Source organism: Mus pahari, chromosome 20 (genome assembly GCF_900095145.1).
Source record: "Mus pahari chromosome 20, PAHARI_EIJ_v1.1, whole genome shotgun sequence".
NCBI classification, from domain to species: domain Eukaryota; kingdom Metazoa; phylum Chordata; class Mammalia; order Rodentia; family Muridae; genus Mus; species Mus pahari.
The window spans coordinates 47,341,058-47,359,127 of NC_034609.1; the positions used below are offsets into that span (position 1 = coordinate 47,341,058).

The following is an 18,070-nucleotide window of genomic DNA, read 5'->3' on the forward strand; positions in this document are numbered from 1 at the left end:
TATGCTCTGTCTCTGATCCAGTCTGTGAGGAGGGAGCAGCTCTGTCACACAACTGTCCCCCATGATGTCCTACCCAAGCAGTTGGGGTGAAGCAGCCATAGACCGATCCCTTTGGAATCATGAGCCAGGATAAATCTCCCTCCACTATGCTGTTTTAGGCAGGTGTCTCGTCTGTGTTAGAAGACCACTAACACAGAGACAACAGATACAACTCAGACTCCTGTCAGCATCTCAGACAGGAAACTATCCCTAAGAGCGCCAAGGAACCAGAGAGTGTGCACAGCTTCACGTGCAGACTTGGAGAGGACAATCCAGATGCAACTGCCCATTGCACGAGTTCAACATAGAAAATCGTAGTTTCGGTTAGTTCATCCTATCCCTTCCTCAACTACCCACCCATTTCTAACCTGCCAAGTATCTGCTTTCCTATTTATGCACTGAAGCACCACCATGGGCCATGCACATCGTGAAGACTGGAAATCACATGTTGGTGGGGGCAGGGTGTACCAGAAGAAAGACTAAATCTGCTTCCGTTTATGTTCCTTCAGGCATCAGCAGACCACAGGATCCACTGGGAGTATAGGCTTCAAGCCAAGGCCCAATGCTGCGGGAATACACAGTCCTAAGGTCAGCTATCAGAGCTGCAGGTGGGACATCTAGGGGCTTGTCCTATGAAAGCAGAGATGGGCTAAAATACAGACAGACAGGCAGACAGACAGACAGACAAGGACATTGTTTATAAGCAAGCAAATAGGAGCCACTGAATTTTAAAAACTGTGTTATATAAGGAACACAAGATTTATGATAGATGCTACAAAAGGCATCACAAGATGTGGATATGCCAATGCACCTGGTGAGGCAAACACAGGGGTCTGAGGTCAGGCTAGGTCACAGGATAGACTGTCTCAAAAGAGACGAGATAGCCACCAGGTGTGGTAGTATGCACTTGTAAATCTGGACACTCAGGAGGCTCAAGCAGAAAGAAGCTCAAGCAGAAAGACTGCCAGGAGCTTCAGGCCAGCCTGGGCTATATAGAGAAACCCTGTCTCAAAATCTAAAATAAACTAAACTAAAATCTTAAACCATCCAACAATCAAGAAGTCCAAAAAGAAGCAAACCATAAAGCCGTTTATAAGCTGTTTATGGAATGAACTCAAATATTCACAAACCCGGGAGTACACACTTAAAGATCCAAACAACTACACTTAAAAAAAATCATCAAAGCTGGCTGGGCAGTGCTCAGGAGGCAGAGGTAGGCAGATCTTTATGAGTTCAAGGCCAGAGCAAGTTGCAGGACAGCTAGGGCTACACAGAAAAACTCTGCCTTGAAAAGCCAAAGAAAGACAAACAGATAGATAGATAGATGGATAGATAGATAGATAGATAGATAGATAGATAGATAGATAGATAGATAGATAGATAGAATAAAAATACAAACTACCACAGAAGTCCTTGGCCAGTGAACGCATCTGTAACTTTCATTTCCTTTTGAGTAGACCCCATTTTCCAAATTCTCACAGTACACATAAAGATTTATTTATTTTTATGTGTAGGAGTGTTTTGTCTGCATGTGTGTCTAAGCATGACATGTGTGCAGAGTTTCCTAGAACTTGAGTTAGGGATGGTTAGGAGCTGCGGTATGGGGGCTGGGTCTTCTGGAAGAACAGTCCCCTTAACTGCTGAGACATCTTTCCTGCCCCGTATATTGCTTTTTATATAAGACAATTGGGGAACTGGCAGTGCGTGTACTTGCCACACAAGCCTGACTGCCGGAGTTAAAGCCCCAGAACCCACATAAAGGTTGGAAGAGAAAACCAATTCCACAAAGCTGTCCTGACCTCTGCATATGCGCTGGTGAGTGTCTGCCCTTATTTCTCTCTGCCTGTCCTTCTCTCACACACAATAATAATAATTAATAATAAAATAAAGTTTAATATTATAAATGTGCTCTGGTGGTTTTGTGTGTCTGTGTCAACTTGACACAAGCTGGAGTTATCACAGAGAAAGGAGCTTCCCTTGAGGAAATGCCTCCCTCCATGAGATCCAGCTGTAGAGCATTTTCTCAATTAGCGATCAAGAGTGGGAGGGGCCCTTGTGGGTGGTGCCATCCCTGGGCTGGTAGTCCTGGGTTCTGTAAGAAAGCAAGCTGAGCAAGCCAGGGGAAGCAAGCCAGTAAGGAACATCCCTCCATGGCCTCTGCCTCAGCTCCTGCTTCCTGACCTGCTTGAGTTCCAGTCCTGATTTCCTTTGGTGATCAACAGCAATGTGGAAGTGTAAGCTGAATAAACCCTTTCCTCCCCAACTTGCTTCTTGGTCATGATGTTTGTGCAGGAATAGAAACCCTGATTAAGACAAAATGTATTTTAAAATTCTTTAATTGGTATCCTTAACAGCATTAATAAAGCCACCAGGAAGAGGGGTCGTTATGGCCATGTGGTCAGTATATCAGGATCTCAGGCATTTTGTGTTGTTCTGATGTTGTCATGTTAATTATTTTGCTTATAGGACAAGGATTTAAAGTATTTCAGAATTTAGAGTTACTTAAAATAAGCTAGGTCAGGCCAGGTCAGTTGATACACACTGCAATCCCAGCTACTCAGAGGCTAAGGCAGGAAGATTGTAAAGTTGAGCCTTGCTAAGGCTGCAGGGTGATTTCAAACCAGTTTGGGCACCTTAGTGAGACCCTGTCTCAAATAAAAGGTGAAAGAGAGCTAGGGGTGTAGGTGAAAGGTGCAGTGTTTGCCTGCTGAGTGCAAAACCCTAGCTCAGTCCTCAGCACTGAGAGATGGATGGATAAATGACAGACAGACAGATGGACTGGACTGGATGGATGGATAGACAGAGAATTGGACAGATGGATAGATGGATGGACAGACAAATAGACTGATGGACAGATGGATGGGTGGATAAATGGACAGATTGATGATGGATGGATAAACAAACAGACAGACAAATTAATGAATGGGTGGTGGATGGACAAATAGATGGATGGACAGACAGACGATGGAATCAAACACATCAAGTAGAATGACACCACTTTTTCTTTGATAACCTTTTTGAGCGCAAGGCTTCCATCTCTGTAGGTGGGGATGAGAGGCCTCCAGCATAGTGGTTAGAAAGGGCAGCTGCTCTATCCAGGGCATTCTCTGCCCACGTGGTGCGTAAGGCATCGTATCTGCAGCTGCAGACACGGTGAGGGAGAGACTGTGTCTTATTGTAGCTTTCTCCCTGGTTCATAAAACCCCGCTGTCATGCAGAAACGGCATTAAATTATTAAAGAGTGAGCCTGCGAAGCGAAAGGAAGAGCTTATGGACACCTCTGTGACTATTAAATCCACTTTGCTCTGGGCTGTGACTTTATTTTCTTAAATTCATGGTGACATGCTGCTCTGAATCATACAGGAGAGCAGCCACTCTGCTCTATGATGTCGCTCTTCTGGGTTTGTAAATACTCAGGGGTCTGCAGGAGAAGGAATGGAAGAGAGAGGAGGTTGGGTGGCCCAGAAGCAAGCAAGAGGGCGGGCAATCCTCCGACTGCATCTCAAGAGGCTACAGTGGGAGACAGAGGATGCAGTTCAGGCGGTAGAGGTCCTGCCTAGTATGCAGAAAGCCTGACAATGCGCAGAGCAGGTGAGGTGGTGGCACACACCTGCAGTCCCAGCACTTAGGTAGTAGAGACAAGAAGATAGGAAATTCAAGGTTATAGCAAGTTTGAGGCCAGCCTGGACTATGGAAAACCCTTTCTATTAAGAGAACCAGTTTCTTTTTGTGTGTGTATCTTTTTTTCCCATCCAATAATAATTATTGTTTATTGAGAGAAACTACTCCTTTGCCCCCATATTCATGTTTCATAGTTCAGGAACACAGGCCAGCAATGAACTTCTATGAACTTCTATGGAGCTCAATCCAAAGAATTCTTTGTATTCTGAAATTACATCCCACTCTGAAAGACACCAGCCTTCCTCATCTCTTCAAAATCTTTCATGGAATCATGATTCCTATAGAAATCTGCATACACCTTCTCTCTTGGTTCAGCCATGCCAAATTTACAGGCAGCAGCAACTCCAAGGGCCACAATGAATGCGCCAACAAGATGAACCTACAGACACTTAGCCAGAAGGCCACACATCTGAGGTTTCAGCAACAGCGCACCGGAACTCGTGGTACCCAATGTCCTCTATACCAACGTCCTTCCCGGTTCTCGGAGAAATGGAGAGCCTTGTGTGTATCTTTTAAACTTTGTATTTATTACAGTTGTAATATGACTGTGTGGGCAGATGCATACCACAGCATGATATAGCATTCAGAGACAACATTTGTGAACCAGTTTTTCCCTTCTTTCATGGGTTCTGGCATTGAATTCAAGTCAGCCAGCTTGTACTACCATCTCTTTGACCGGCTGAGGAATCTTGCTGGGCCCTTAATCTTCTAATTCCTTATTGATATTTACTCTTTGACTGCTTTCCCAATATACTTTTTTTTTTTTGTTTTTTCGAGACAGGGTTTCTCTGTGTATCCCTGGCTGTCCTGGAACTCACTCTGTAGACCAGCTGGCCTCGAACTCAGAAATCTGCCTGCCTCTGCCTCCCAAGTGCTGGGATTAAAGGCGTGTGCCACCACACCCGGCTCCCAATATACTTTAAACTTTCTTAATGAGGTTTCAAAATATTAATTTAAAGGTGAAGCCCTGGCCCACAAAAAGGACTTGTCCAGGGTGTGTCTTGTCAACCTTGGATTAAAATTCTGACCAGAGTGAATCTCTTTTCTTCCTTCTAGCTACTGGAGATTGGTTTTAGGGCTTCACACATGCTAGGCAAGTGTTCTACCATTAAACTACACCCCCAGATCTCTCTTTACTCTCTAGTTTTTAGGTTCCCTCTAAGTTGCCCAGGCTGGCCTTGAACTCACTCTGTATCCCAGGAGACCTTGAGTTTGGAAGCCTCCTGCCTCCTCCTTCTCTCTTCCTGGGATTTCATGGCTGTAGCGCCAGGCCCAGTTCTAATTTCTTTTGGTTAAGTCTGTGTCTTTCTCAGTCTCCCGTTGACAGAAGACAGGATACACTGTGGCTATTCTTGGCTGGAGCGATATAGAACAGAAGAGCTAGGTGGTGTTGCTAAAACCGTCTATATTCTGCCCATTCTGTTAGCTGTGTTCCCCTAGACACTGAAGCTTTAAGTGTGGCTGTGAACTTGCCTGTTTCCTCTTCTGGGTTTAACACTTTCACCTAAAAAAAATATTTTTTTAAAGCCAAGTTATGGCTTCCTCTTGACCCATTGGCCTCTTTCTTATGACACAACAATCACTTTCGCTCATTTAGAATTCTATCTGTGTTTATTGTTGATGGTTTATTTTTTTTTTTTTTTTTAAAAAACAGGATATCCCTGTGCAGCCCTGGTTGTCCTGGAAATTGCTTTCTAAACCATGAGGTCATTGAACTCACAGAGAGTCCCCTGCCTCTGGCTCTTAAGCCCTGGGATTAAAGATGTGCTTTGCCGTCACCACCTCCACTGCCACAGACACTGCTGCTGTCACCTGGCTCTGGTGTATTTTTATTTCAAATATTGGGTTATCATCTCTCCAAGTTCCACACAGGCCTCATCTCTTTATTTTCATCCTTATTTTCTTCTTTTACTTCCCTGCACAGTAGGCTGTATTTCTACAGTCCGGATACTGCTGTGTGAAACAGCATCTTCCTTCCCATTGTTCCTGCTCTGTTTCGCTGATTTTTTTTCTCTCTCTCCAGAGCATGGGTTTCTATGTTTTGCTTTTTACTTGTCCAGTGATCATTGGCTGCACGGCAGACATTGTGGAACTCGTATTTTTGAGGTGTTGGATTTTTTGATGACCTTTTCAAGTGTCAGACTTCCTGCTGGCAGGGGATCAAGTTGAATCATTTTGCTGCCTCCTAAGCTCCTGGACTATCTGTACAGCAGCCCTTGTCTCGGGCTGATCCACCCTGACCACTCAGATGGCATTTCCTGAGGGCCATGCCTGATGTTCTGTGTGCAACCAGGAGCATGGAGCTTAGGTTGTTCCCTCCCATATGTGAACCCAGGAATGGTTGTGTCACCGCTGTGTAGAGCTGTTCCCATGCTCCACAGACTATGCACATGGAGACGACTGTCCATCCAACAATCTAAGAGGTTCCTTGTACAGACTTCCAGAACTTTCTCTGGATGTTTTGTTGTTGTTGTTGTTGTTGTTGTTGTTGCAGTTGTTGCTATTGTTCTTCCAAGGTCCTGCCTCAAGCTGGGTGGTGGTGGTGCACACCTTTAATGCTGGCCCTTAGGAGGCAGAGGCAGGAGAATCTCTGTGAGTTTTAGGCTAGCCTGGTCTACAGAGTAAATTCCAGGACAGCCAGGGCTACACAGAGAAACCAGTCTCAAAAAAAAATTTTTTTTTTTAAATTTTAAAAAATAAAAAGATCCTACCTCATAGAATCTAGTCACCCTGCCTTTCCAGATTCCTCTGTTTCCCAGGACCTCAAACTGGAACATCCTATATATACTATAGCTACCAACTGCCCCAGGTGTATGCTGGGCAGTTGCAGAGTTAGATCCAGTCTGAGCCATTGTCTCTCTACTGTTTGTTTCCTACTGTCTATGAAATCTTTGTTTATTAAGCTTTTGTCCTGTTCTTCAATTGTATAGAGGGGATCTCTACCCACTGTGGCTCATCATGGGGTAAAGGTGAGCGCTGTTATTCATGGTATGAAATAACAGCAGAGGGACTCTGTTATTCATAGTATGAAATATACTTCTCTCACAGACGTAAAGTTGGGTCGGGGGCGGGGGCGGGACATACTACAGTCCCATTATTGGAGAGGTAGGAATGGAGGGGAAGGAGAACTAAGTTCAAGGGCAGCCTGAAGCTACACATGGAGAACCTGTATTGAAAAGAGGGGTGGGGATCGGGGAGGCTATAGAAAGGTTGAGTGTGTATGCAGCTCAGATGATACAGAGCGTGCCTTAACACACACAAAACCCTGAGTTCTGTCCCCAGCACTTGTCTGTAATCCCAGCATTTGGGAGGCAGAGGCAGGAGTATCAGATGTTCAAGAGTATCCTTGGCTATATAGAAGCTTGAAAGTAGCCCGATCTGCATAAGACTCTGCCTCTAAACCAACCAACCAACCAAAAATCATCCAGGCATCTGCAAACACGGTTGGATGGAGGACAGATGGATGCCCTCGTAGCACCAGTCAGGGGGTCTGACAGTAAGCTTTGAAAGCATTTCCTGGTGACATTTATTCTCTCTGTGATGTGGGAGGCTGAGCTGCTTGAGAACATTGTGGATGATGAAAGGGCCACTGGAGGAGTCTGAAAAGGTCTGACTAGAGAGGTTGGGGACCAGAGGCTCAAACTGCCAGTCACAGACTTGTGAAGACACCAACCCAAAACAAGACTCGAGTGAAAACAGTGTAGTCTGAAAGGATGCACTTGGCCATGACACCATGATTCAGGACCAAGGCACTGTTGACATCGTATTTCTGAGCTGTCACAGAGTGGGACAGATGCAAGACAGTGTCACCTGTGAGCGGTCCTGTGTCTCCAAGCATCCCAGATCTGTCAGTGAAGCTATCCTTGGATCTTTTACTCTGTTGCTATCTAAATGTAAAGGACAAAAGGCTGGGTGATGACTCGGGATGGGAAGCACTTGCTTATGCAAGGACAACCTGAGCACTATTCCCACAGTGGTGGGGTGACGGGCTGTGCTTATAATGCTGGCACTGGAGAGGCAGAAAGATCCCTGGCATTTACTGGCCAGCTACCCTAACCTTCAGAAAGCTCTAGGCAAGTGAGACTCTGTCTCAAAGAACAAGGTGGACAATAACTAAGGAACAGCATCTGAGGTTAACTGTAGTCTGCAGACACACACATGTATACCTGCACACATGGGAACACACCCATGCTCACATTCACAAGTAAGAATATGGATATAGGATACTCACATTTAATCTCAGTACTCAGGAGCTGAGGCAGAAATACTGCTAGAAGCTGAAAGGTAGCCTGATCTACATAGTGAGTTTCAGGTTACCCAGGAACACACACAGTAAAGCCCTGTCTCAAAGGAAAAAAAAAAAAAAAGCATGAGAAGGCTCAGCAGGTCGAGGAACCTTGACACCAAGACTGATGATCTCTGAGCTGAAGTCGCAGGACCCACAATGGTGGAAGAAAAGAACAGAATCTGCTCTCCAAATACACACTGTGGCACATGTACTCACACAAAATAAAAAAGCAAACGTAATTGTTAAAAGACTAAAGGAAAAGATTTGAGGTGTCCCTCATTGGTAGAACACTTGCCCAGCAGGAGGGCAGCCTTCCCCTTCCAGCAGCAGAGCAGTCAAGACGTCCGAGCAAAATCTCAGTTTAGAGCTGGAGTATCTTTCTGGTGTTAGTCACAAGATACATCCAGGGTGCATCTCCCCAGGATCACAGATCTGCCCTATCTGATCTCATGATGCCAGAGACCATAATATGGTCCAATATCAGGATGTACCCAGGATGGTGGTCCCTGTGAGGATACTAGAGCTGGCTTCATGTGCATATAAGCCCTGCTTAATGGTGCTTACACGGCATGAAATCGAAATTGCTTAGCGGTGTGTTCCCTAAAGCACCTATCTTTAAGTGATGCGTGACTTTAATTGAATACATGGGAAGGGGAATAAAACTCCCTTTATTATCAAAATGAAAGAAAAGGCTTGCTTTTTTTCAAACCTGGTGAGAATAGGCAGTGCCACAAGCAGAGGGCACCTAGCACAGAGGGCAGACTGCCTGCCTGAGGCATGGGCCACTGGAGCAGATGCCAGGCTCCCTCTCAGCTCCAGCTGGATAACACCCGACATGGCGGGCCAGCTTCTGCCTTAAATCCAGGCCAGTGCAGCAGGTATGAAGGGCAAGGAAACCTTCTTCAGTGGGAAATCCCACAGAGAAGCAGGGAGCAACATGACTTTATATACCCCATTGTCTCCATGGCATTTATTTATATACGTGGTGGTGGCTGAGAAGATGGACACATGCCACAGCATGCGTGTGGCAGTCAGAAGACAACTTCTGAGAGTCAGTTCTTCCCCTCACTATGTGGGTCCTGGAAGTCAAACTGACTCAGGTTAATTCTGCCCACTGAACCACCTCACCAACCCATGTTTCCATTTTTTTTTGAGAGAGTCTCATACTGTCTAGACTGACCTCTAGCTGGTTTTGTAGCCAAGGATGAACTTGAACTATTGATTTTCCTCCCTCCATCTTCAGGGAGCTGGGATCATTGGCTTATGCAGTGCTGGGGATAGAGCCTGAAGCTTAGAGCATGCTAGATAAGCGATTGGCCAACAGAGCCACATCCCTGGCCCTCAATGGCACCAGCAACTCTCTGTTGACCTCTTCATTGTCCCTGTCCAGCATGGACACTTATGTACCACCATAATCTCTGTTTCTGTACAGGTTCTACCTGTGGCAGCAGCAGAGGAGGCCCTAGAGAAGGGCTGGTTTATCAGTTTATAAATTTATCTGCAATAAGACTCATTTGCGGGCTGGAGAGATGGCTCAGCAGTTGAGAGCATTGACTGCTCTTCCAAAAGTCCTGAGCTCAAATCCCAGCAACCACATGGTGGCTGACAACCATCCGTAATGAGATCTGACGCCCTCTTTTGGAGTGTCTGAAGACAGCTACAGTGGTACTTACATATAATAAATAAATAAATCTTAATAATAATAATAATAATATTTCAGGGCTTAAAAAAAGACTCATTTACTTCAAAATCAACTATGTTAAAAAAAAAAAAAGAAGAAGAACAGTGGTGTCAGTTGTTCTAAGCAAGCTGCCTGCTCATAAGCTGCATGTCACTATTTCCATAGCTGGTGTCTGTCTGTCTCAGGTGATTATGCTTAAGGACTGCTGGGGCAGATTCTGCAGTCTGGACTTCTCAGTCTCCCAATTCTCCATCTTTGCCCTAGGCAACACAATGGTGCAGCATCTCTAAGATGTGTATCTCTGGTTCCCAAGCACCTGACTCCTACAATGTAAATGAATCCAGGGGTTGTCCTTAGTCTTTAGTGAAGAATTTGAGCCTCCTAACTCACCAAGCCACCATCCCACCCACCTGCTGTGTACACAGCTGGAAGGCCCCATCTGTCTTCTGCATTCTCTACTGATACATTGTTGTCATGCAGAGTGAAATTTAGGGTTGGCATAGGAGACCACACCTGTAATCTGAGCACTTGGGAGGTCCAGGCAGGAGGTTCACCCAAAATTGGAGCCCAACCTAGTTTATTTAGCTACTTGCAGGCCTGCCAGGGTTTGGGAGCAGGAAAAAAAAAAAAAAAAAAAAAAAACAATCTTAAAAAAAAAAAAATTCAAAACCAAACAAAACAGACTAGAACTTGACTGATACTTGGTAACTGCTCTTGCAGTTATCTTTATGGCGTCTCAATGGAGGTGATACTTTAAATCATTTACCCTTAGCCACTCAATGAAACGCTCAGGAATTGTAACCTATCAAGAGTCTGGGCAAGAGTCCTAACTGTAGTAAGCCGCACTAGGCAGGACTCGGCCACCTTTCCTTTACAGCAGTGGGAGAGACAAGCAGAACACAAGGCAGAGAGCAGGAGATTTAATCCATGTGTCGGGGAAGAGGGAACAGATAAAAGGTCTGTTGGCTTCCAAGTTTGTCTTTGAAAGCACTAACAGGAGCTTTAGATTTAAACTGAGAAAGAGTGGAGGCGGGGCATGAGGTCTGTATGATTAGTCAGTCCTGGTCAAGGTGTGAGCCCGCCCATCTTATCTCAGCTTTGCAATCTAAGGGAGTCCTTAGTGCTTGAAGGGACAATGGTTCTCAAGAAATGATTACTTCTGTTCCTGGTGAAGCCTCACCCTCATAGATAATTGCCTTCATGGCAAGGTTATTTGTCCTTGAGACTCTGCTGTTCCTAGAATGGGTGACTGCAAGTTCGAGACAATGGCTCATGTCAGCCTTTAAAGGAAGGTGATGTAGGCTAGACAGACACTCTTTGAGGGGTTAACATGCACATACAGAGTCAAGCAAGTGACCCAAGGTATAGGAGATACCAATCCAGTAAGGACAGACGTACCAGGCTTCATCCTGGGCCCAAGCGAGAAGTTAGAGCTTCTTAGTAGATGCAGCTCTCAGTGCCTGGTATGGGACTGTCCCTCTCCATAACACTTTAAACAAATGTGCTAGGTAATTACCCCATTAAACGGATCATGTAATTGCTTTGACATGGCTCTGGATAAAACCTCTTACCAAGGCTTCTGAGGGGCTCTGGGCTCACTGCCTGATCCTTGGTTGGAACCAACTGTGGCATGGCCCATTTTTATGGAGCCCCTCTCCAGCCCCTCTCTCCAGGGCTCTCCACTATCACCACCATGCAGAGGCTAAATGCTTTCTTCATTTTCCTGTCACCACGGTGGTCGCTATTCTCTGCCTCAGACCTCTGGACATACTGTTCATGCTGGACCTCTTTAGGGTCTGACTGAGGGCTTTTTTTTTTTTTTTTTTTTCCATGAAACCCATCTTTTCTGGAATCCTGAAACAACCTGGATCATTTCTGGGTCACCCTGGATCAGTTTCGGAGAGAGGACTCCTTTGCTAACAGAGGTGCAATGTTGGTGGGTTCCTCTCTCGGACTTCCTCCCCCACCCCTCTACCTGGACAAGGGCATGTTAAGCAGAGCAAAGCGTTCTGAGGAGCTGAATTTGGTTATCAGTATTTCAAAGACAAGAAGCCCATAGTGTGTAGTTTTGTTTCCCTCTCGTTATTTGCAGACATTCTAGGCCCAGCACAGACCAGTAATAAACACCTGTTAAAATAATTGATTGATTGACAGCCAGCTGGGCCAGCCGGATGTTTCTGTCTGGCCCCGATGTCTGGGATTTTTCGTTTTCAGTAAAAATTGTAATTATTTTCATTGCAGCTATTCACCAGATTCCCTGCCTTTGTCTTTTACTTTCTTCTTCTAACTTTTCACTTGGAAATGCTGACGGCATAGACGAAAGGACTTGAGAACTGAAGAGAGGTGGCTCCATTTTGCTCTCTGCCTGACTCAACAATAAATGTCTCCACTTGCATTTTCTCTTTCTTTCTCTGTCTCTCTGTAGTATTCACAAGGCTCTCTATAAATATAAATACTTTTTTGCTGGGTCATTTGAAAGTAAGATGCAGACATTAAGACATCTCACTCACAAATACGCCAACACACAGTTCCTGAAAATGAGGACTTTTTTTTTTTTTTTTTTGCATAACCACAGTAATGCTGACCCAGCCAAGGAACTAATAACCATCTCAAAACATAACCCAAAAGCCCTCCACTCATTCTCCAGTTGGAGAAGTTTGCTTTGGGGACAGACAAGGACAACCTTATGTTGAGTTCTGGTCTGGTTCATACACACCCATTAGTGAGGCACATCTCAGAGTTCACACAGACCAGTCACATTCTCTGATTCTGGGCTGGCGAAGACTTGCTCAGCCTCAGGCAGGTAGTTTCCACAATGACAGCCTAAAGCCTCCATGGCTGTTTATCTCCTCATCCTCCAGGAAGGCTCAGCACTTTGAACAATCACTACATAAAGCACAAAGCAGAGGGTGCAAACAGACCTCTCTGAATCAGTCAGAGCCTAAGTCCACTGGGAAATGGAGGCTGTATCTCCAAAAGCAGGCCACTGCATAAACTCGGGGCATCCTGCAACTGGACAAGGGGAAGTAGAGTCTCCTGATGCTGGAGGGATGCTACCCCATGGCCGGGAGGACTCTGCTTCAGAGTACAGAAAAGGAAGTGCACAGGCAAAGCATCCTTGAGTGTGGACATGCGCAGAGCATCCTTGAATGTGGACATACGCAGAGCATCCTTGAATGTGGCCATGCGCAGAGTGCTGTGCTTTTGGCACCCTGATTCCTAGCCCAGGTAAGAGTAACCTAGATCTCGGGGCACCATGGAGGCAAAACTGCTCGGAGTCCTGAACACAGCTGGGAAGAGAGTGGACAGGAAGACCAACCCTCAGCACACAGCAAAGGTGGCCACAGGGGAGCAAGAATGACGAGTGGAACTAGAGAACCCCCTGAGAATCTACTCTGTCTAGTTGTAGATCAGAAGACCCTTACTCCAGCAGGGTCCTGCCACATGTCCAGGAGGAAGGAACATAGCCCAGAGAGGCCAAGACAAAACCTAACGTACAGACCTCACGGGGCCTTCAGCCTGGCACGTTAGTCTCCTTCCCATATGATACATGTCTATGAACCATACATTTTTGTTGAATCTGTGATAAATAGGGCATTTTCAGGCTGGGCCCTTAGTTCAATGAACAGAGTGTTTGCTAACATGCTTGAAAAACTGGGTTCCAATCCCAGTACTACATAAACTGGGTATAGTGGTAACCCTAACACTCAGGAGATGGGGGTGGGAAGAGCAGGGGTCCAAGGGTCATTTTCTACTAAAAGAAGGGTTTGAAACCAGCCTGAGATAACTGAGATCCTATCTCAAACCAAAACAGTAGAAACTAAGAAGTCTGTAAGTCTTTATTTTGAAGCCTCTCAGGACCCAGAATGTTCTGATAAAGAAAACCTGTTGTGCCCTGCTCTTGCTGACCCGCCCTCTGCCACCAGAATGTTGGGCTGTTGTGGATGGGTTCCCATATTATGCCCATTTGCCCTGTGGCCTGGATGCTTCGGTGAGAAAAGAGCAATCCAGAATTACGAGGGGCCATGTCACTAACCATTCAGCTTCCAGCCACATCCTCCCCACAACCCTGGACCTAGGGAGGCTCCAAGAAGACTACCTGAAAGGTCAGGAGACAAAGCATCTCTCCAGTGTGTGGGGGGTTTACCTGACACTCTCAGTGACCTGACAGCCCTCACACAGGGAACAATATTGCTTCTATGCTCCCAAGAGGCTGCAGATCCATCTAATGAGAGTTGTCCTGCCAGACAGTTCCAGTCATAGGGCTCCAAGAATGGGGGACAGTGACTGGGTAACTACTGCCTGTCCTGGCTGGTTTTGTGTCAACTTGACACAAGCTGGAGTTATCACAGAGAAAGGAGCTTCAGTTGGGGAAATGCCTCCATGAGATCCAGCTGTAGAGCATTTTCTCAATTAGTGATCAAGGGTGGGAGGGCCTCTTGTGGGTGGTGCCATCTCTGGGCTGGTAGTCTTGGTTCTATAAGAGCAGGCTGAGCAAGCCAGGGGAAGCAAGTCAGTAAAGAACATCCCTCCATGGCCTCTGCCTCAGCTCCTGCTTCCTGACCTGCTTGAGTTCCAGTCCTGACTTCCTTTGGTGATGAACAGCAACGTGGAAAGTGTAAGCTGAATAAACCCTTTCCTCCCCAGCTTGCTTCTTGGTCATGATGTTTGTGCAGGAATAGAAAACCCTGATTAAGACACTGCCCATGTGGTTTCAGACTCTAGCACATAGAGTAACTTTTCTCAATGTGCTTCAAAGAGAGTTGGGGTGAAAGAAGGGATTCAGCATCCTTTATTTTTGCCGAAAAGCAATTTGTCTGTGGAAAGTACATTCAGCTTCATTGTACAGCCTGTCGGCCTTTCTGGACACATCCCTGCACTAGCTCCGGGTCTCTCTGGTCAGCATGCCGAACAGTAGAGGTGAGCAGTGCAGAGTGGCCATGCACTCACTCACAGCCTACACTCTCTGGCTCTATCACCCTTAGCCTCACACTGCACTAAGAACAAGCTAGAATAGGGACCACCTTGTCTGCGACTGGCACCCAGCATGCAGTGAGACTGTCACTTCTCTCTACAGGTTCAGGGTGATGGAATTCTTTAGCTTAAACCTTGGTGATTAAAGCATTTCTCATTCACAGTACATGTCTAGAAATTTCTGGGCAGGCACAGAGGGTGGTCACCATCATGCCTTGTGTCACTAAGAGCCACTAACAGCGAGACGTTAAAGTATCTTCCTTATGAGCTCTGGTCACAGCAGCTGCTGGCAGCACGGCAACACCTGGGAAGGACATTTTAATAGCTTGACAAAAGCCTCATGGTTTTTGATTCCAAGGTTTAGATTCCAAGGGGGGAGAATTCTGATTGCTCAGTATCTGTGCTTGATAGTCTTCTGTTCCCAGAGCCTAGAGACAGGGCTTGGACAGTCAGTCTGAAGTCTTGAGCTCTATCTCAGCACCCAGGGGAAAAGCCAGGTGTGGTGGCATGTCTTTGAAATCACAGCACGGGGACAGTGAAGTCTAGTGAAACTGTATTACTTATTGTCCAGTCAGCCTACCCAAATTAGTGAGTTTCAGGTTCCAGTAAGAGACCTTGTCAACCAACTTGAGGTTGACCTTTGGTATCCGCAGGGGTGTGTGCGCCCACACTCCTACACTTCCTATACCCACAATATATTTTGTTTCTATTCAAACAATCATAGTTGTATCTACTTCCTCCATAGCAATATTTTAGGGAAAAAAAACCAGATAACCATTATGAAAAGTCTCTGCCACACAGTGCTCATTTATCTAGGCTCCTCGTGGTTCGGATCAGGGTTGCTTCAATTCTTTCTACTTGAGATTGTCTATAAAATAGTATACAATTCAAACATTTGCTAATAATGAATCGTAAAGAAATTTACTTGAAAACAATTCTCCATCTATCTATCATCTATAATTTTACTACTTATTAAAGACAAAGAGAAAAGTTCCATGCTAATGAGATTAATATGTTAAAAGACTAGATGTTGGCAGGATATTTGATACTTTAGGACACTGAGCATCCTCAGAGTTTCTCAAAGTTCATCAACATTTTAATTTTATAATTGTCAGTGCTACAAACGCTGCTTCATATGAACACATAGTATAGTATGGAATAAGTATGTTTAGAGACATTGAGGAAATTGTTGGAAATTCAGTCCTAACCCCAAGCCAAAATTCATTTAACAAATTTTTAACTGAAACTCAAGTCAGTGTCTCAAACGCCGGTTTTTAAAATCAACATTCTGATGCAGTCCAGAGATCACACCAATTTGATACGTGCTGGGAGAGATGGCAGAAAAATATTAAAAGTCTTTGTTCCCTGTGATTAGGCCATCGTGTGTCTGCTGAGTCAGAAAACTGGATTACAAAAAATGTACCTCAGTTCGTAGCACACAGAAGTCTTGAACCTGAGCCTAGGTGTTCCAGTTTTGGTTGCTGTTAACTGGCATGACATCGTACACAGCACACATGCATGTGCTGACATCGTGCACAACACACATGCATGTGCTGACATCATGCACAGCACAAATGCATGTGCTGACATTGTGCACAACACACACGCATGTGCTTTGTGTCTAGAACCAGGGCTGTAGTGAAGTCTCATGACATAACATGGCCAAACACAGCCAGAAACACCTCAGATTCATTACACATTTGATTCTGAATTTTTGCTCATTGTGCATTTTGAAAGCTTTTATTGTAGCCAAATTTTTGATGATCTCTACATTCATCCTCTGTCATTCCCCTCCTCAGGTTTTTTGAAGGTTTCTCTCTGTAGTCTTGGCTGTCCTAGAACTTGCTTTGTAGACCAGGCTGGCCTCAAACTCAGAGATCCTCCTGCCTCTGCCTCCAAAGTGCCTAGCTTCCACATTCTTTCTTGATTCACAGTTTTAAGACCCTGAGGCTCAGATACAGTGAGTAGTCCATGAGCCAGCAACAACAATACAGGAGCCATGTTCACATGTTACTAAAAACATATAGCTGTTTCTACCCAACAACTATACAGTCAGGGAGCAAAGCCCTTTGGGCTTCCAGAATGAAAACATTAGACTGTATGTGACAGCTCTAGAGCTACGCCCTGCCAGGGGAGCAACAGCACTCACTGCTTGACCTGCAACAAGTATGGAAACCACACACTGCATCTCCCATCTAGAGAGACCCAGGCTGTGCGTCCCTAACAGATAGTCTCTATTTTCTGCCCGTTTGAAATGAAGCTGTCAGAATCCAGCGACTAAAACTACTTTTCAAAGCAAATGCCTTAAAAATGACAGGGAAGTTGTAGCAATAGCATGGAAAGCTCACCCATGGTACCCAGATCCACTGAGGCTGGTTGTGAATCTCAGTGTGGATGCTGGAAATCCATCTGGGTTTCTGCAACAAATGAACTTAACCACTGAGCCAACTCTCCAGCCCTCTCCGCCTTAACTTTTGAGCCAGGGTTTCTCGCTGAACCTGGAGATTGGCCAGACAGCAAGCCCCTGGATTTTCCTATTTCTGTTTTCCTGGTGCTGGGATTGGAGACCTGTGCTAGCACATCGGGCCTTTTGTATAGATGCTGTGGATCCCAAACAAGGTCTCCATGTGAGTGCACTCAGCACTTTATCCACGGAGTCATTTCCACAGCACCTCTGTGTGTCTGCTGCAGAGGCCGACACCCCATTCCTTCCCATGTCATCAAGAGAGGGTTTCCCTCTTCACATATTTACTCATCGTGACCAGTATGAGCTCACCGGTTTAGATTTTCTTCAATATGTTTTGAAGGGAGCATCTTAGGTTTAGTAGGGGTAGCTGGTACTGCAAAGTGCCCCCCATGTTGTCCTGACATTGTGACATTTCTTTTTTTTTTTCTGTCTTTCTTGACTTTCTATTATAGTGAGATGTTCCAGAAACATCCAGTACTCTCCAGGTGTAGCATCCAGTACTCTCCAGGTCTAGCGTCCAATCCTTTCTCCACAGAAGCAGTGTTTAGAGTGGAGTATGGTATGGTCTCAGGGGATGTAGCTCCCGGCACAACTTGGTCTCTTTTCCTGCTGCAGTGATGAGACAGTCTGACAAAGGCAACTTGAGGGAGGAAGGGCTTGTTTGCCTCATAGTTCAGTTGACAGTCCATCATAGCGGAGAAGCCACAGCAACAGGAGCTTGAGGGAGTCGAGAAGCAAGAGAGGCTTGAATGCATTCTGGTACCTCTCTCACTTTCCCCATTTTGTGAGCACACCCAGATCCTCTGCCCAAGGAATGTGAGGCCTACAATTAAGATAGGTCTTAATGCATCAATTAATGTAATTAAAATAATACATCAGAGGTATGGTCAGAGGTATAGCCAGAGGCTGATCTCTGAGGTGATCCAAGAGTCTGTCAAGT

The 18,070-nt window shown here is 45.5% G+C and overlaps 1 pseudogene; it reads right to left on the minus strand.

Moving 5' to 3' along the window:
* Positions 1 to 3,931: 3,931 nt before the first annotated feature.
* LOC110337364 lies at positions 3,932 to 4,344 on the minus strand (annotated as a pseudogene).
* Between the last annotated feature and the right edge of the window lie 13,726 nt (positions 4,345 to 18,070).